At 38.1% G+C, this 19,225-nt stretch overlaps 3 long non-coding RNA genes across 3 annotated transcripts; all 3 read left to right on the top strand.

Annotated features, from left to right (window-relative positions):
* The first annotated feature begins 3,105 nt into the window (after window positions 1-3,105).
* Window positions 3,106-3,932, top strand: LOC130466034 (uncharacterized). Its single transcript, XR_008926053.1, has 3 exons — window positions 3,106-3,563; window positions 3,666-3,743; window positions 3,845-3,932. It is a non-coding gene; the product is annotated as an uncharacterized lncRNA (long non-coding RNA).
* Window positions 3,933-12,250: 8,318 nt separating this feature from the next.
* LOC110777791 (uncharacterized) lies at window positions 12,251-15,012 on the top strand. Its single transcript, XR_008926052.1, has 5 exons — window positions 12,251-12,761; window positions 12,864-12,941; window positions 13,043-13,143; window positions 13,650-13,714; window positions 14,733-15,012. It is a non-coding gene; the product is annotated as an uncharacterized lncRNA (long non-coding RNA).
* Window positions 15,013-17,724: 2,712 nt separating this feature from the next.
* Window positions 17,725-18,637, top strand: LOC130466033 (uncharacterized). The gene is made up of 2 exons (XR_008926051.1): window positions 17,725-17,878; window positions 18,079-18,637. It is a non-coding gene; the product is annotated as an uncharacterized lncRNA (long non-coding RNA).
* The last annotated feature ends 588 nt before the right edge of the window (window positions 18,638-19,225 follow it).

The following is a 19,225-nucleotide window of genomic DNA, read 5'->3' as shown; positions in this document are numbered from 1 at the left end:
TGGTAAAGCTGAGCGTTTTAAGCTCAATGCTTTATGATCTCAAAACTACATTGTATTTTGAATTCACAAGCACCAATTGGTTTGCCATTCGATTTTGATGTTCGAAAACAACCATAAAAGTCGCTATAAGAAACGTACATTTTAAATTGCTCACTTTCTCTCATTTCCGTGAATCGTTCTTGGATTCACTACCAATCGAGAAAATTTACTGTTACCTTTCTAAAAGGATTTATTGCAGTGCAAGATATTTAATTATAAACAATAATTAAAACATACATTGAAGCATGCAAAGTCTAAACATTTATCATGAATAATAACTTGAAAATAAAAGCAATCATGCAATTTAAACAAGTCATTAGCATTTTATTCGAATTATGTGTTCCGGCAGGTGTGAATAAAATGATTCCAAGATCCTAAAATCATTGAAGAACTAAGCACAGTTTGTCGACTTAATCCTAAAATATCTTAGGTAAGCAAAAGCCTTTTGCTAATAGTCTAGAAACTATTCTTGGTTGATAGGTACGTCTAAGAACTTATTAGGTAAACCTATCGATTTTGCCACGACATAAAAGGACTCCTTACTTATATCGTTGAGTTTCACCAAAACTAACATGTACTCACAATTATTTGTGTACCTTGCCCCTTTAGGACCAATAAGTAACACCTCGCTGAGCGAAAACTATTACTAGATTGATGTAAAGGATATCCAAGCAAGTGTATATTTTGGCATGGCACCTTTTAACTCAATTTTTAAGTTTGGAACTTAAGGCTCTTACTATGTTGGTTAGATTTTAAGTGAACTAAAATCCTTAATCATGCAACATAATCAAGCTTTGATCTCATGCATATTTAAGACATATTTAAAGCAATAAATAACTTAAAGCATGCATAAGATAAATGTGATCTAGTATGGCCCGACTTCATCTTGAAGCTTTAACTTCAAAGTCCGTCTTGAAAATCTCCGTGGGAGGCACCATTTTCTTCAAATAGGATAAGCTATAATTAAAAACTAATTACAACTATTTGATGGTACGCAGACCATATTTGAATTGAAAAACAACTTTGGTACTTTAGACCAATTACATTCAAATTAATGGTACGCAGACCATATTTTCTATCCTATTTGGGCCATACTAGTCACTTCATAACCTGCAAAACAGTACATATACAATATATACCATTCACCCATTCATTATCATGAATGGCCCACATAGCTGGTTAGTAAAACACATTATGCATCACGTAAACACTTGCAGCAATTAATCAAGGGCACCAATAATCTACCAATTATTCAGTCCTTATTAATTCTAATCAAGTTGTTTTAACCTTAAGGATTTGGAGACCTAATCAAGAGTTTATGACTAAAAGCGCTCCCACTTAAACCAATAAATTCATATGCTTTACTAATTTTAAACATAAAAATGTATTTCAAGTCTAACCGGAAACATACAAATTTAATTAAAATTTAAAGCCCATATAAATTTATAATTGAATCCAAAAATTTTAATTTGATTTCAGTCGTATTTAAATTAATTCATGATTTTAATTTTAGTAAAATAATTAGAATAAATAAAATTTATTATAATTACAATATTCAAAATTAAAATCCAAGAAAATAATTTAAATTATTAATTTTAAAATTAATTAAAATTACGTAAACTGAAAATTTCAAATTATACATTCAAAACGATCTAATCGTAATGCAAACACCCTACGCATCGCACGCCCATGGGCCACACGCACACAGCCATCACTGGCCATGTGCGCGCAGCCCATGCGCTCGTCGCATAGCTGCTGCATCTACCCATCGCAAGCCATCGCACAAGTTGATGCTCGCTGCGCACGCGCCAGCGCTCGATGCACGCGAGCCATCGCTCGCTGTGCGCGCTCGCCAGCGCTTACTGCGCGCGCTCCAGCGCTCGATGCACGCGAGCCATCGCTCGCTGTGCGCGAGCCATCGCTCGCTGTGCGCGAGCCATCGCTCGCTGTGCGCGATCGACGCTGGGCGCAGCGCTCGTGGCACGCGAGCTTGCGCTCGCTGCACGCGAGCTTGCGCTCGCTGCGCGCGAGGCTGCGCGCGCTTGCGCGAGGCAGTGCGCGTTGTGGCGCAGCTCGCTTGCTAACCACACGCGACTGCCGTGCCTTGCCTTCGCCCATGCCCATTTGTCCATAGCTCGTGGCCCACGACACAAGGCAGGGCTGCTGCCTTGTGCTCGTGCACCATGCCCTTGCTCATTGCATTCGTGCCGCACGGGCGACGAGCTCCCTTGCTCGTCGTCGCATGCCCGCACTATACAACACCCCTTAAGGGTAACACGAAGCGTCCATTGCTTTGTGCGTGCAAGTTATATGAACGAATCGCATAAAAATTTAAAATTTATATTTAAAATTAATGACAAATTAATAAATTAATATTAATTTCATAATTTTAGGGCGAAAAATCGAAAATTTATTATTCAATTGATTTCCGATTATCATGGATTCAAGCCTAGGTCATAAAAATTTAAAATTTATCATAAATTTACAATTTTTATGGTGGTTTTTAATCATAGGTTTCTAATTAAATTATAATTAATTATGAAAATCAAATTAATTCTAAATTATTCTAATTTTCAACTAATTAATCATAATTACAAATTAGATTGCATAATTAACAAGGCTAGGCATTCAAACTTGTTAAACATATACAGTAGGTCAATCAAAAATTCAAGATTTATCAACAAGAATCGCAAATATTTAATTTAACATCTTAAATTTACGAAATTTTGCATTCGAAAAACTAAAACCTTCGAAAAGTCATAGTTAGGCTTCGAATTTGAGAATTCTGGGTTCGGCAGAAAAATATTTATTTTGTCAAAATTTTAGAATGCCTTTTACATGCGAAATTGACACAAAAATCACTCGATTTGGATGAGTAACGAAGAAACTGCCGAAAAACTGCGTACGTATAATTAAATAAACGCAATTTGCAATTAATTAACAATTACGAAAATTAATCACCCCTTTTAATTCTTGCAAATTTGTAATATTTAACCATGTTCATGCAATTTAGATTATGAAAATAATAAGAGGCTCGTGATACCACTGTTGTAATCCCCCGTAATTTTATACATTTTAGTTATATATTTTAACGAATATTTAATATATTTAATATATATTTAAACATAAATTACGGATTTTAGAAACGAATATGTAATTGAAATGTAATTATTTTATTTCATTTGGAATACTTTTAATGATTTACGAAATCAAAATGTATTTTCGAATTTTACGTTAAAACGAATTCGATTTTGGATTCGAATCCTAAATACTAAATTCCTAAGTCTAGCCCAATTGAATAAAGCCCAATAATATAAACCCATAACCCCACACTTCTACTCCATGTAAAACAAAAAACACAAAACACCAAACCCTTCTCCTCTCTACTCTTCACGTGAAAAACCAAAAAAAAAAAAAAAGAAAAAAAAGAAGAAAAACCCTCCTGCTTCACGTACAACCTCCCAGCCGTTGCTCTCTCTCTCCTCGCCGCGGCTCTCCTCCTCACGACTGAGCCCTCGACGCCGGTGAGTTCCTTCTCCCTCTCATTCGATCTCTCCTTCTCCTTCTTCTTTGTATTTCCTTGTTTCGTTCTTGCTCATGGCTTGACTCCGTTCTGATTCGCGCAGCCACCGCAAAGCACCACCGTGTGCCGCCGTCCACCACCTAGCGCAGTCACCCACGAACCTCGACCACCGCCTTGCACGGTAGCCTCCTCTTTCCTCCTCCCTTTTTTCTTTTGATTTTTCGTTCTTCGTTCATTGCTTGCTCTTCGATTTCGTGGCTGACCACCACCATATTCGCGCAGCAACCACCGCACGCAACCACCGTGCTCCTCCCTCGCCGCAAGCCGCCGCCGTCTACCGGCCAGCCTCCTCTCCCCTCTCTAATTCTTGGTTATTTCTTAAACCCTAAGTAAACTAAATATTTTGATTTTATTTTGTTTATTTAATTCATGATTTGATTTAATAAATTTATGATTTTTATGAGTTAATTGGATTTTCAGATTTATGTAGTATGCTCAAATAATATATTTAATTTTCAGATTATGCAATTTGATTGAAATAATGGTTTTAATTATTAAAGTATGAATTTTAATGGTTTTAATAGTTTCGAGATAATGGTAGGATGATTATAAATTATTAAAGTTATTGTTTTTATGATTTCAAAGCTTGGGGAGTAGTGTGAAATTAGTTATGTTGCTGAAAATTTAAAGTACGGTGTTTGCAAAAAGTTTTCAACGAATTTCAGTCACTAGTTCAATAAGTATGATGCTAGGAAATCAAATGTTTAAGTTTTGATATTGGGGAGAGCTCTAAATATGTTTAGGATGCATTTAGAATGCTTTATTATGGTTACCAATGATTAGAAATTGATTGGTATTACTTGTTGGTTGTTTTAGGCGGAGAATTCTCTCTAGGCGACTTTTGAAAGTGTTAAGGTGGCCTATCAGTTTGTTTACACAAGGTACGTACATACCTGTGTGCCTGGAATGTGTGCTAATTGTTGAAACCATGTTGAATCTTGTTGTTGAACTTGGTTATGTTGATATTATTGTGGAACTTGGTGATGTTGATATTATGGACGAACTGGGTTATATTGAATGTGCATGTTTAATACTGTTGGACAAACTTATTGAACTTATTTTGCACTATAAGAACTGTAACATGTTAGTATGGATGTTTGATACAAACATGTTGGTTGGGAACACTAGATTATTCTATATGATTGGGTTGGATCAATTGGTTGTTGTTCCCTTTCTATCTTTTCACTACTTTATAAGGGCGGAGGACCTTGTTTAGTAGGTTGAAACTTTATGCCCATATACAGGGTTGCTCATGGTTAAAGGAAAGGTTGGTTAAGTTGGAATGAGTCTTGATTGATGCTTTTATGATCACTTACTTAATTCCAAGATAAAAACAGTTGTGAACAAATGTGAATTGTCTGTCTTATGTAATGGTTGAGTCATAACGGAATCTCAATTTGTAAATCATGTAAAGTGAAACTGAATAGCAATAGCTTTAGACTGTGCACGTCTGAAGTGACGGACAAACAGGAGTTGGGGTTCATGGTGGTAGCCCATGGCCTTTTCTGGGACCGGATTGATCACCGTGTCCTATTTTTATTTAAACGTTCCTCGATATCGCAGGTCACTGAGGTTACGGAGTCGCGCCCGTACCTCGTCTTCCTTAGTGAAGACTTCTGGATGGTCAACTCGGTCCATTGTCTATTTCAACTAAAATAATATTATGGTTATTAAGCCTAGCTTAGTCTAGTCAAGTATAATCGTCAATTTATTATGTTTTGTCTGTCCTTACTTATACTTATTAGTATCATGTTAGGGTTGTTGGTTTGATAGTATCATGCTAGGATTGTTGTTGTTTTAGTATGTAGTACTCAGCTTTGCTGATTACGTGCTTTGTTTGTGTGTGTTGATCATGGCTATGCCTTATTGATCCTGTGATGACCCATCTTTGGTGAGCAGTCTCTAAGGATCAATAAGCGTTGCCCATCTACAGGTTTGAAGATGATGCATCATTGGGATCGGGATTAGAGAGCTTGTAGTTCTATTCGTTTAATTAAGTGATTTAATTTGTTAACTTGGATTTGAAATTTGTCGTACTATTCGTATTTCCTTAATTCAGTTAATTGGTTTGGACCTAATATGTAATAGATTATTTATGAACCTAAAAGTTAGTTTTATGTTTTCCGCTGCAAAATTCTGAATAAGCCGTAACGTTTTCACACGGGCGATAATACTTTGATAATTCCCTACAGTTATATTTAAAAAGAGGTTATTTTAGAAAATGGGAATTGTCGGGGTGTTACAAAGTGGTATTTTTGAGCTAAAGGTTTTACTACATTTCGTGTCTACCTTTTATATCTTAGGCGCCTAACCAACTAATTAGTTACGTAAAAGTAATTTCACACTAGTGAATAAATTTAAAGTTATTAGCTAGAAACAATTGAATTTATTTTAATATTGACTCTTGAATCGTGTTTTGAAATACGTTTTTGGTTATGCGAATTAATGTATTTCGATTCTTTTGAAATTCAAATTAATATTTCAAAAAAAAAAAAAAAAAAAAAAAAAAAAAAAAAAATTAATTTTTACTGCTGCTGCTGCTACAGTACCGTAAAAAAAAAAAAAAAAAAAAAAAAATATTTTAATTATTTATCGTTTAATAATTATTCTTTTAATCAATCCAATTCTTATAAATCATTCTTGTTTTATTCTTTTATGCTTCAATGTTTGATATACTATGATTATTTTGAGAGTTGGGTAGTATAGGAAAGGGCATATAGAATAGAATCATTGTGTCTACATTATGTCAACATGATTGTAATTTCTCTACCTGGTAACTGTCGTGTCTTTCCTATGCTTTGCGATTGATATACATTCTCACTCATTGTGTATTGTGGGATCATACGGTAAGTGAGAGTACTAATTACTAACATAGAAACTATGTTTAATTGTTATAGATCTCTAATCATGTCTGGCATGGAAGGAAATAGAATAGGGAGCAACTCTAACCCTATTATTCTAAGCGATGATGAAAATGAAATGGATTACGAGTCTGACATTAACAGTTACACCAGCCATGAACTTGTTCTGCGTCGAGTTTTAAGAGCAGGAGAACCTGATAGTGATGATGAAGCCCTTCGTGAATTTGATCGTGCTAGAGGGCAAACTAGGGTCGATATTTATCAAGCTGTTTTGAGACCTGAAAGCGATTCGGAGCCTGAGTTTGAGCATGAATTTGGGTTTGAGTTCGAACAAGAATTTGAGTTTGAGTTCGAACATGAATTGGAGGTTGAACCTGAGTTTGAGTTCGAGCCTGAACATGAACCTGAGCCTGAGCCTGAGCCAGAGGAAGTTAATCATCAACTTCAAGGTCTACGAAGATCCTCTAGGCCAAGAAAAGAAGCTTATTATTTTGATATGGATGACGATGATGAACTTAAATATGAGTTATTCACCCTAGAAGGTTATAGCGAATCAAAGGACAAGTCTGATGACGTTTCCCTTTAGCTTTGCTTACATATTTAGTTGTGTGTGAGAAAAATGTTGGACAATCCGCCCAACCATAGTTTATGTTTATATCGTAGAACCTTTTTACTTTATTTTGAGAACAGGTGTGTGTTAATATTTAGGATTGTTATTGACATTCTTCTGAGGAATAAAAGCTAGATTATTGACTATCTAAAAGATCAGAGTTTTACGGGCACGCAAGGGGAATGTTTTCTTCTTTTATTCTAACTTATTATTCGTGATGATTGAAGTTATTCCTTGTCTCTCAGTTGAATGTTTTGCATGATTGTTCATTTCGTGTGCATTTTGAATGTTAATGTGATATTGCATTGCTAGAGGATAATGTAAGTAAAGTTTTGAACCTGAATTAGAGCATATAAATTTCAGGTCGCGCTCTAGGATGGCCAATAATAGTGACCTAGCTGCTGCTATTCGCCTCTTGGCGGAAAAACTAACCCAGGAAAGAACTGAGCGTCCCGATTCTGCAGGGGACATGTTTGAAAGGCTTGCGAAAGTTAAGCCACCATACTTTAAGGGGCAGGCAGACCCCACCTTCCTTGAAAACTGGATCAGGGAATTTGAGAAACTATTTGGGGCGGTAAACTGTCCTGAGCATATGAAAGTAGGCCAAGCTGTCCTCTACCTGAAAGATGAGGCCGACCTTTGGTGGAGGGAAAATGGGACTAGACTAAGCGCTGCTGAGGGATTCAATTGGGATTCTTTTATTGTTGCTTTGAGGGGGAAGTTTTATCCTCCTTTTATGAGGAAGCAGAAAGCCCAGGAATTTATCAACCTTAGGATGGGGAATATGACCATTGCTGAATACTACAGTAAGTTTATAGCCTTGTCGAGGTTTGCACCTGAGGTGGTAGCTACTGAGGAACTAAAAGCTCAGAGGTTTGAGCAAGGGTTAACCGATGAGATCCAACTGGGATTAGGCGGGGAAACCTTTACGTCCTTAGACATTGTTTACGGGAGAGCTGCTCATATCTATGGCCTTCAGACCAGGAGAGACAAAAAGAATATTGTTGTTGGGGATAAAAGGAAAGAGTTTAATGCTGGGGGAAGTCAGGGGAACTTCAAAAGGAATAGAAATGGGAATGGTAATGGTAATGGTAATGGTAATGGTAATTTCCAGGGAAGAAACAACCAGGGGAATAACTATAACAACAGAAACCAAACTGACAGAGTGTACCACTGCAAGAGGTGCAACAACAACCACCCTGGGAAGGATTGTAAGGGGGAATTGGTAATTTGCAACTATTGTCATAAGAAGGGACATAGGGAGTTTGAATGCTTCACAAAACAGAAGAGAGAGCAAAATAGTGTTGGGAGTAGTAACCCAGGGAAACCAGGGTTTAACCATTCGGGGAACCAAAGTTCGAAGCCTGCTGGGGCACCAAACAACCAGGGAAACCAAAACAAACCTGCCAATGGAAGCAACAATAACAACAAGACTCCCGGAAAGCTGTTCGTAATGAGTAGAAATGAAGCTGAACGTTCTGCAGACGTAGTTTCGGGTACTTTCTCTATCAACTCCTTACCTGTTAAAACATTGTTTGATTCAGGGGCAACATATTCTTTTATTTCGACCTCTATTGTTAAAAATTTGAAGTTAGTAGATTTTGAGGCAATTGATTTACCTGTTAGTATGCCTAATGGTGCAACAATAAGGTGTACGAAATTATTTAAGAACTTGCCTTTGAAGATAAAAGATTGCACGTTTCCATCTAATTTGATAGAATTTAGTTTGGGGGACCTAGATGTGATTCTGGGGATGGATTGGCTAAGCTTATACAAGGCCAGGATAGATTGCGAGATTCAGAAAGTAAGCCTAAAGAACCCTACTGGGAAATCAATATCATATAGACGTTTTGGGAAGTCTAGGAACTTTGGGGTGATCTCCGCATTACAAGTGAGGAAACTGGTCAATAAAGGGTGTGAACTATTTTTCTGTAGTGTCCAAGATGTGAGTAAGAAAGTTGGGGTAAAGATAGAGGATGTCCCAATCGTAAGAGAATTTGTAGATGTATTTCCGGATGAGATTCCGGGTATGCCACCGGCTAGAACCCTTGAATTTACCATAGAGTTAAATCCCGGAACTGCACCTATATCCAAAGCACCTTATAGGATGGCACCCCCAGAAATGAGTGAGTTAAAGACACAATTGCAGGATTTGTTCGACAAGGGGTACATTAGGCCTAGTGCATCACCATGGGGAGCTCCAGTATTGTTTGTCAAAAAGAAAGATGGGAGTATGCGGCTATGTATTGATTATAGGGAGTTGAACAACGTAACAATCAAAAACAAATATCCTTTGCCTAGGATAGATGACCTGTTTGACCAGTTGAACGGGGCAAGTGTATTCTCAAAGATTGATTTGCGTTCGGGATATCACCAATTGAGGGTAGCTGAAAAAGACATTCCTAAGACTGCATTTAGGACTCGTTATGGTCATTACGAGTTTACAGTAATGCCTTTTGGGTTAACCAATGCACCCGCCATCTTTATGGATCTGATGAATAGGATTTTCCATGAGTTCCTAGATAAGTTTGTGGTGGTATTCATTGATGATATTCTGATCTATTCGAGGAATGAAAAGGAACATGACGAACATTTGAGGGTTATCTTGGAGACGCTTAGGAAGAACCAGTTGTATGCAAAGTTCTCTAAGTGCGAGTTCCGTCTGGAAAAGGTAGCATTTTTGGGGCATTATGTGTCAAAGGAAGGAGTCTCTGTAGATCCTGCCAAGATTCAAGCTGTGAGTGAGTGGCCTACCCCGAAGAATGTGTCTGATATTCGGAGTTTCTTAGGTCTAGCTGGGTATTATAGGAGATTTGTGAGAGATTTCTCAAAAATAGCAAGACCCATGACCAACTTGATGAAGAAAGAATCAAAATTTGAGTGGAGCGAAAAATGTGAGGAAGCCTTCCAAATTCTCAAAGAACGTTTAACCTCAGCACCTGTTTTAACCTTGCCTGATGGGAATGAAGGGTTTGAGGTATATAGTGATGCGTCGAAGAATGGGTTGGGGTGTGTATTACAGCAAAATGGGAAGGTGATTGCGTATGCGTCGCGTCAATTAAAACCATATGAGGCTAATTACCCTACCCACGATCTAGAGCTAGCTGCGATTGTTTTCGCTTTGAAAATTTGGAGACATTACCTCTATGGGGCAACATGTAAGATCTTCACAGACCACAAAAGCCTAAAATACATTTTCACCCAGAAAGATCTCAACATGAGACAAAGAAGATGGTTAGAGTTGATCAAGGACTATGATTTGAACATCCAGTACCATGAGGGGAAAGCAAACGTAGTTGCCGATGCATTGAGTAGGAAATCTAGCCATAGTATGAATGTCTTGATAGTGCCTGAAGAGTTGTGTCGCGACATGCAGAGACTTAGCCTGGAAATAGTAAACCCTGGGGAAACCAAAGCAAAACTGAATGCATTATCATTGGGGTTGTCTATATTCGAGGAGATTAGAGAAAGTCAAGCTGGGGATGAGTACCTAGAGAGAATCAAGGAAAAGATGGGTCAAGGGAAAGAAGTGGATTTCAAGATTCATGAAGATGGTAGTTTGAGGTTCAAAGGGAGATGGTGCGTACCACAAAAGTGTGAAGAACTCAAGAGACGTCTTATGGACGAGGGGCATAATACTCCATATTCTGTGCACCCTGGGGGTGACAAGTTGTACAAAGACCTGAAACAAATCTATTGGTGGCCTAATATGAAACGGGAAGTTGCTGAGTTTGTGTCTAGATGCCTAACCTGTCAGAAAGTCAAAATAGACCACAAAAGACCCATGGGGAAAGTTCAACCTTTAGAAGTGCCTGGATGGAAGTGGGATTCCATTTCTATGGATTTTGTTAATGCCTTGCCTAGATCAAAGAACGGAAATGATACCATTTGGGTGATTGTGGATCGTCTAACAAAATCAGCCGTGTTTATTCCGATTAAAGAGACTTGGAAAAAGAAACAGCTTGCAAGGACATACATTAAGCATGTAGTGAGGTTGCATGGGGTCCCAACCGATATTATCTCAGACCGTGACTCAAGATTCCTCTCGAAATTTTGGCAAAAAGTCCAGTTGAACCTTGGGACAACTTTGAAAATGAGCAGTGCTTTCCACCCTGCAACCGATGGTCAAACTGAGAGAACTAACCAGACTATGGAAGATATGTTGAGGGCTTGTGCAATTGACTTTAAGGGTAGTTGGGAAGACCATCTAGACTTGATCGAATTTTCATACAACAATAGCTACCACGCAAGCATTAAGATGGCACCTTTTGAGGCACTATATGGGAGAAAATGTAGAAGTCCCACCTGCTGGAATGATTTCAGTGAAAATATAGTCTTGGGAACGGAATTCATTGAAGAGACTGTCAGGAATGTGAAAATAATTCAGGCTAGAATTCAAGCTGCCCAGGATAGGCAAAAGAGTTATGCTGATTTGAAAAGAAGAGATGATGAATTTGCAGTAGGCGATAAAGTGTTCTTGAAAGTATCACCAACCAAGGGTGTGATGAGATTTGGGAAGAAGGGCAAGCTAAGTGCCAAGTATGTAGGCCCATATGAGATTCTGCAACGAATAGGGAAAGTAGCATACAAGTTAGCCTTGCCAATGGAGTTCGAAAAGATGCACGACGTGTTTCACATTTCCCAACTAAAGCGCTATATCCATGACGAGCGTCATATCTTAGAGCCAGAGAGAATCCAGATTGATAGTAGCCTCACATACGAAGAAAGGCCTGTGAAAATCCTTGATAGAAAAGTGCGTAGTACACGCAATAAGGACGTCAGCATAGTGAAAGTGCTTTGGTCGAACCACGAGTACGAAGAGGCCACGTGGGAAGCCGAAGCTGAAATGAAGATCAAATATCCGGAGTTATTTTCTGAGGTGAGTTACGAGGGCGTAACTCATTTTCTTTAAGGGGGGTAGAATGCGATAGAAATTCGCGCTTTTACCTATTTTCATGGTATTTTTATGCATTTTATGCTTAATTTTTAGCAACCTTTACATGTTGATGCAAGTAAATAGATTCTCCGCATAAGGAAATGTGTTCGTGAATATAATAAGTAACTCTTAGTTGGCAAAAGAGTGCACAAGAGTGGCACAAAGTACTTCTACAATTAGAATAAGTTGAGAAGTTTGGAAAAACATGTGAATTTTCGTGTCAAGTTTCGGGACGAAACTTCTTTTAAGAGGGGTAGATTGTAATCCCCCGTAATTTTATACATTTTAGTTATATATTTTAACGAATATTTAATATATTTAATATATATTTAAACATAAATTACGGATTTTAGAAACGAATATGTAATTGAAATGTAATTATTTTATTTCATTTGGAATACTTTTAATGATTTACGAAATCAAAATGTATTTTCGAATTTTACGTTAAAACGAATTCGATTTTGGATTCGAATCCTAAATACTAAATTCCTAAGTCTAGCCCAATTGAATAAAGCCCAATAATATAAACCCATAACCCCACACTTCTACTCCATGTAAAACACAAAACACAAAACACCAAACCCTTCTCCTCTCTACTCTTCACGTGGAAAACCAAAAAAAAAAAAAAAAACAAGAAGAAAAACCCTCCTGCTTCACGTACAACCTCCCAGCCGTTGCTCTCTCTCTCTCCTCGCCGCGGCTCTCCTCCTCACGACTGAGCCCTCGACGCCGGTGAGTTCCTTCTCCCTCTCATTCGATCTCTCCTTCTCCTTCTTCTTTGTATTTCCTTGTTTCGTTCTTGCTCATGGCTTGACTCTGTTCTGATTCGCGCAGCCACCGCAAAGCACCACCGTGTGCCGCCGTCCACCACCTAGCGCAGTCACCCACGAACCTCGACCACCGCCTTGCACGGTAGCCTCCTCTTTCCTCCTCCCTTTTTTCTTTTGATTTTTCGTTCTTCGTTCATTGCTTGCTCTTCGATTTCGTGGCTGACCACCACCATATTCGCGCAGCAACCACCGCACGCAACCACCGCACGCAACCACCGTGCTCCTCCCTCGCCGCAAGCCGCCGCCGTCTACCGGCCAACCTCCTCTCCCCTCTCTAATTCTTGGTTATTTCTTAAACCCTAAGTAAACTAAATATTTTGATTTTATTTTGTTTATTTAATTCATGATTTGATTTAATAAATTTATGATTTTTATGAGTTAATTGGATTTTCAGATTTATGTAGTATGCTCAAATAATATATTTAATTTTCAGATTATGCAATTTGATTGAAATAATGGTTTTAATTATTAAAGTATGAATTTTAATGGTTTTAATAGTTTCGAGATAATGGTAGGATGATTATAAATTATTAAAGTTATTGTTTTTATGATTTCAAAGCTTGGGGAGTAGTGTGAAATTAGTTATGTTGCTGAAAATTTAAAGTACGGTGTTTGCAAAAAGTTTTCAACGAATTTCAGTCACTAGTTCAATAAGTATGATGCTAGGAAATCAAATGTTTAAGTTTTGATATTGGGGAGAGCTCTAAATATGTTTAGGATGCATTTAGAATGCTTTATTATGGTTACCAATGATTAGAAATTGATTGGTATTACTTGTTGGTTGTTTTAGGCGGAGAATTCTCTCTAGGCGACTTTTGAAAGTGTTAAGGTGGCCTATCAGTTTGTTTACACAAGGTACGTACATACCTGTGTGCCTGGAATGTGTGCTAATTGTTGAAACCATGTTGAATCTTGTTGTTGAACTTGGTTATGTTGATATTATTGTGGAACTTGGTGATGTTGATATTATGGACGAACTGGGTTATATTGAATGTGCATGTTTAATACTGTTGGACAAACTTATTGAACTTATTTTGCACTATAAGAACTGTAACATGTTAGTATGGATGTTTGATACAAACATGTTGGTTGGGAACACTAGATTATTCTATATGATTGGGTTGGATCAATTGGTTGTTGTTCCCTTTCTATCTTTTCACTACTTTATAAGGGCGGAGGACCTTGTTTAGTAGGTTGAAACTTTATGCCCATATACAGGGTTGCTCATGGTTAAAGGAAAGGTTGGTTAAGTTGGAATGAGTCTTGATTGATGCTTTTATGATCACTTACTTAATTCCAAGATAAAAACAGTTGTGAACAAATGTGAATTGTCTGTCTTATGTAATGGTTGAGTCATAACGGAATCTCAATTTGTAAATCATGTAAAGTGAAACTGAATAGCAATAGCTTTAGACTGTGCACGTCTGAAGTGACGGACAAACAGGAGTTGGGATTCATGGTGGTAGCCCATGGCCTTTTCTGGGACCGGATTGATCACCGTGTCCTATTTTTATTTAAACGTTCCTCGATATCGCAGGTCACTGAGGTTACGGAGTCGCGCCCGTACCTCGTCTTCCTTAGTGAAGACTTCTGGATGGTCAACTCGGTCCATTGTCTATTTCAACTAAAATAATATTATGGTTATTAAGCCTAGCTTAGTCTAGTCAAGTATAATCGTCAATTTATTATGTTTTGTCTGTCCTTACTTATACTTATTAGTATCATGTTAGGGTTGTTGGTTTGATAGTATCATGCTAGGATTGTTGTTGTTTTAGTATGTAGTACTCAGCTTTGCTGATTACGTGCTTTGTTTGTGTGTGTTGATCATGGCTATGCCTTATTGATCCTGTGATGACCCATCTTTGGTGAGCAGTCTCTAAGGATCAATAAGCGTTGCCCATCTACAGGTTTGAAGATGATGCATCATTGGGATCGGGATTAGAGAGCTTGTAGTTCTATTCGTTTAATTAAGTGATTTAATTTGTTAACTTGGATTTGAAATTTTTCGTACTATTCGTATTTCCTTAATTCAGTTAATTGGTTTGGACCTAATATGTAATAGATTATTTATGAACCTAAAAGTTAGTTTTATGTTTTCCGCTGCAAAATTCTGAATAAGCCGTAACGTTTTCACACGGGCGATAATACTTTGATAATTCCCTACAGTTATATTTAAAAAGAGGTTATTTTAGAAAATGGGAATTGTCGGGGTGTTACAACTGTTAGGTTATGATACATATGACAATTCATAAATCATGCGGAAACAACCATTAAGCCAGGAATACATATTATTTACACATAATCATTTAGCATAGTTTAGATGCATACTCTTTGTTGCGTGCCTTCCCTAGCTGCGCCCGAACCGAACAAGAACAAGTCTTTAGGACTCCAAGTGTCGTCCCTCCGTAGATAGTCCACAGCACGTTCGGATCCGCCTTAAGATTGACCAACTAGAATCGCCCCTAAGGTACTATAAATTTTCGGCACTTTTGAGCAAGATGTGTGACTGAATTTTTCTCTCAAAAACTCACTTTGAATACTTGAATAACTCGTTATAAATTGTGAACCCAGGCCACATATTTATAGGGGTATGGAAAGAGAATTGGAATCCTATTAGGATACGAATTAATTAAATTAGAATTATAATAAAACTCTTATTTAATTAATTTATCAAATAGAATTAGGAATTTAATCATTAAACGAATTCTGCACGTTTTAGGTTTCGTATGCGAACACAAACACTTACGCGAGCATGACCCGCAAGCGTGCAGGCCATGCCCGCGCACAGCCCACACGACTGCACGGCCCACGCGAGCTACAAGCCCACGCGAGCTGCAGCAATGCTCGCAGCCCACTGCTCGCAGCTGCGCGCGCTGCCACGGCCTGCTGGGCCTGGCCTTGCGCTGGGCCTGGCGTGGCCTTGGCTGTTCGTGTGGCGCGCTTGGCTTTCTGGGCGATGGCCTGGCTTCGTGCTGGGCCCTCGTCCGGCAGGCCTCGTCCGATGCTTATTCGTACGATACGCTTCCGATTAAATTCCCGATACGAACAATATTTAATATTTTCGATTCCGGAATTAATTTCCGTTTCGAACAAATATTTAATATTTCCGTTTCCGGAATTATTTTCCGATTCCGATAATATTTTCGATTCTGACAATATTTCCGTTTCCGGCAATATTTCCGATTCCGGCAATATTTCCATTTCCGATAATATTTCCCGATACGTACCATGTTTCCGTTTCCGGCAACATCTACGACTTGGATAATATTTATATTTCCGATACGATCCATATTTCCGTTTCCGGCAATATCATCGTTTCCGGAGTATTCATTTCTTGCCTGTGACGATCTCAGCTCCCACTGAAACCAAGATCCGTCGATTCCGAATATCCATAGATGGAGTATTTAATGCCATTAAATACTTGATCCGTTTACGTACTATTTGTGTGACCCTACGGGTTCAGTCAAGAGTAAGCTGTGGATTAATATCATTAATTCTACTTGAACTGAAGCGGCCTCTAGCTAGGCATTCAGCTCACTTGATCTCACTGAATTATTAACTTGTTAATTAATACTGAACCGCATTTATTAGACTTAACATATAATGCATACTTGGACCAAGGGCATTATTTCCTTCAGTTAACCCGGGTGGTCCGGAATCTCTCGACATTCCTAAGTCCTCTTATTTTGTTTGAGAACAAAGGTTGAGCTGGTCTCTCCGTCATGAAGTTGACGTCACTTCCGCAAACAAAGTTGATCCTTTCGCCCATCTCCCTTTCTGCGCGGTGGATAGGGATCTTGCACACCGCCGCCTTATGCCCCAATTTCCCACATTTCTTGCAAAACACGTATACCCCTTCATATCGGAGGTAAACCCATCTGAACAGACCTGGGATTGCCTCATAAAAGAAACCAGGGATGAGCGGGAGGTTGGTTGGAATCTTCATTCTAGCTCGAAGATATTCTTTCGGGCCATCTTCACCTGATTTCTGGTCAAAGTTCATCACCCTACCAATTCTTTCAAGAGCTCTATGGGACACATGAGTTTTGTTTGCTGCAAGGGGGATACCCTCCACCTTAACCCAAATTTTCGTTTCATTGAAATCAAATCTAGCATGCGTTGCCCCCGGGAACCATGGTTGGAAGTTTATTAGTGCCCCGTTTAGGCAAGCAGAGCCTAGGGACACGAGATTATCCCTATCGTCGAGGTGTTCGCAGAAAAAGAAGAGCATCTTCCCTGATTCTTGTACTTTGATTTCGCCATTCGTTATCCAGTATTAATCGACTTAATGTTCGCTCTCTACTACTCCGTATTTCGTACTTCGTGTATCTTCCGTTAAACCAAAACACACAACCAATATTCTGACAATTAGATTAATATACTTCCTCTGTTTCGGAAATATCGCACCATTTCTTTTTTTACACTATTCACACTACGCCTTTGACCATTTTTTATGATTCGTATGTAATGAAAGTTTAGTCATGTGGGGTCATGTTAGATTCATATCGATATATAATTTCTAAATATTAATTTTTTATAATTTTTACTTACACACGATTTGAGATATTAAGAGTCAAAGTAATAGTTAAAAGAGTAAAAGTCAACCATTATGCGATAATTTCGAAACGGATGAAGTATGACAAACCAAAACACAACCAATATTCAGACAATCAGAGCAACCAGTACTTTGACTAGTCAAAACTCTAGCACAAATCATGTACAACCCGCTAAAGCTATTACCGAATGCCCTTGGATCTTTAACCCAGTACCCACAATGTTTGACTTCAGACTTTGGAGTAGCTAAAGAGTTGACATTAATAACATGCCCACATGCTGCCCTTAACTTGTGCAGCTATTGTTAGCGGCCAAGTTGCTAAGCAATAACTAGCGCAATATATAAATCCTGATCACAAATTCATTCATAAGAATCAATCAGAGTCATGAAAATGTTGAGATGTTTGAAGTTTTTAATAATCTTCCTTATTCTCTATCTCTACTCCTTAAACTTCGCTCCTACAGGTTAGCTCACCTTTTTTTTAATATTCATCATAAATTCAGTTTATATAATTTTCCACAAATTTGTACAGTTCGTATTATTTAGAGTGACGATTATTTTCTATTGTAAATATCAAGCATATCATTTTGATTATTTTTCATCAATTTCCCATGTTTCTTTTTATATATGCTGCTCCAATATATATATATATTTTTGTGTGCAGATGTTTTGCCTTTTGTATGTTGTACCGGTCTTTTGTACCTTGTAGATAAGATGGCCGATGCACTTAATGACCACCTCGCCAAGGCTTCATAGATGGACGTTACGTTCGTAGCTTCGTTGCCCTCTTTGACAATAACGAGTGAACCAACATCGGGTTGGGCTATATATATTTGTTGTCCTTATTTTAGATCATTTAGTAATGTCGTGCCTTAATTTGTACTCCCTCCATTTCAGAATAGTTGTTACACTCTCCTGAGCACACAGTTTAATGCGATAAGTAGTAGTGTGGTTATCAATTGTTATTTTGTTGAAAAAGTAGATGTGATAGGAGTTAGTGGGGTATTTTTTAATTGAATGAGAGAGGGCGTGGGGACAAAAAAAATTTAGTGGGAAAAGAGACAATATAAAAATTGTGGGGTAATTCCTAATTTAGAAGTGTAACAACTAATCTGGGACGGACGAAAAAAGAAAGTGTAACAACTGTTGGAAATAATACGTTGTAAGTTTGTAACCATGAAATTAACAATAAAATAATAGGGAAGAAACACAATACTCAATAATTGATCTCAAAAGCTGTGACGGGTTTTACGCCTGCCCTAGAAGCGTATTTCGCCACCACCGGTACAATGTTCTCAGTGACTATTGCTCCCCAAGGGTAACACAGCTACCTTCCAACTCTATACCCCGATTGGAAGGCTGGAATTACTTCAAGAACTGCTCAGATCTATATGGGACAATAATGACAGAGATAATATGTTTTAGGGTTTATGCGTTTCTCTGTGTCTCTGGGGTATTTTATTGAAATAAATAAAGGAGTATTTATAAGGAATCTGGTATAAACCGCAACACTTTAACAATACTCCAAAAACCAATACCCACGACAACAGTGAAACGGGACCACAAGCATTATCATAGTAAAGGAGTCCGTATTGCATTATAATTACCAACAATCCCCCACTAATGCATACAGACAAGAGATCTTGAAACCTGAGCAGTAAATGAAAGGTTTAGCGCATAAATGTTAGTGTCTAAAGACTTGAACTAACATATTAGTGGAGCGAGGTATTCAACAACCAATAAAGTATCCCAAGATTGAACTCTACGACTATTGAAGAAACCCAACACCACACGTTTCACCTTTAGAAGCT

The sequence above is a fragment of the Spinacia oleracea genome, chromosome 1 (genome assembly GCF_020520425.1).
Source record: "Spinacia oleracea cultivar Varoflay chromosome 1, BTI_SOV_V1, whole genome shotgun sequence".
NCBI classification, from domain to species: domain Eukaryota; kingdom Viridiplantae; phylum Streptophyta; class Magnoliopsida; order Caryophyllales; family Amaranthaceae; genus Spinacia; species Spinacia oleracea.
This window is presented reverse-complemented; position numbering and strand designations above follow the sequence as displayed.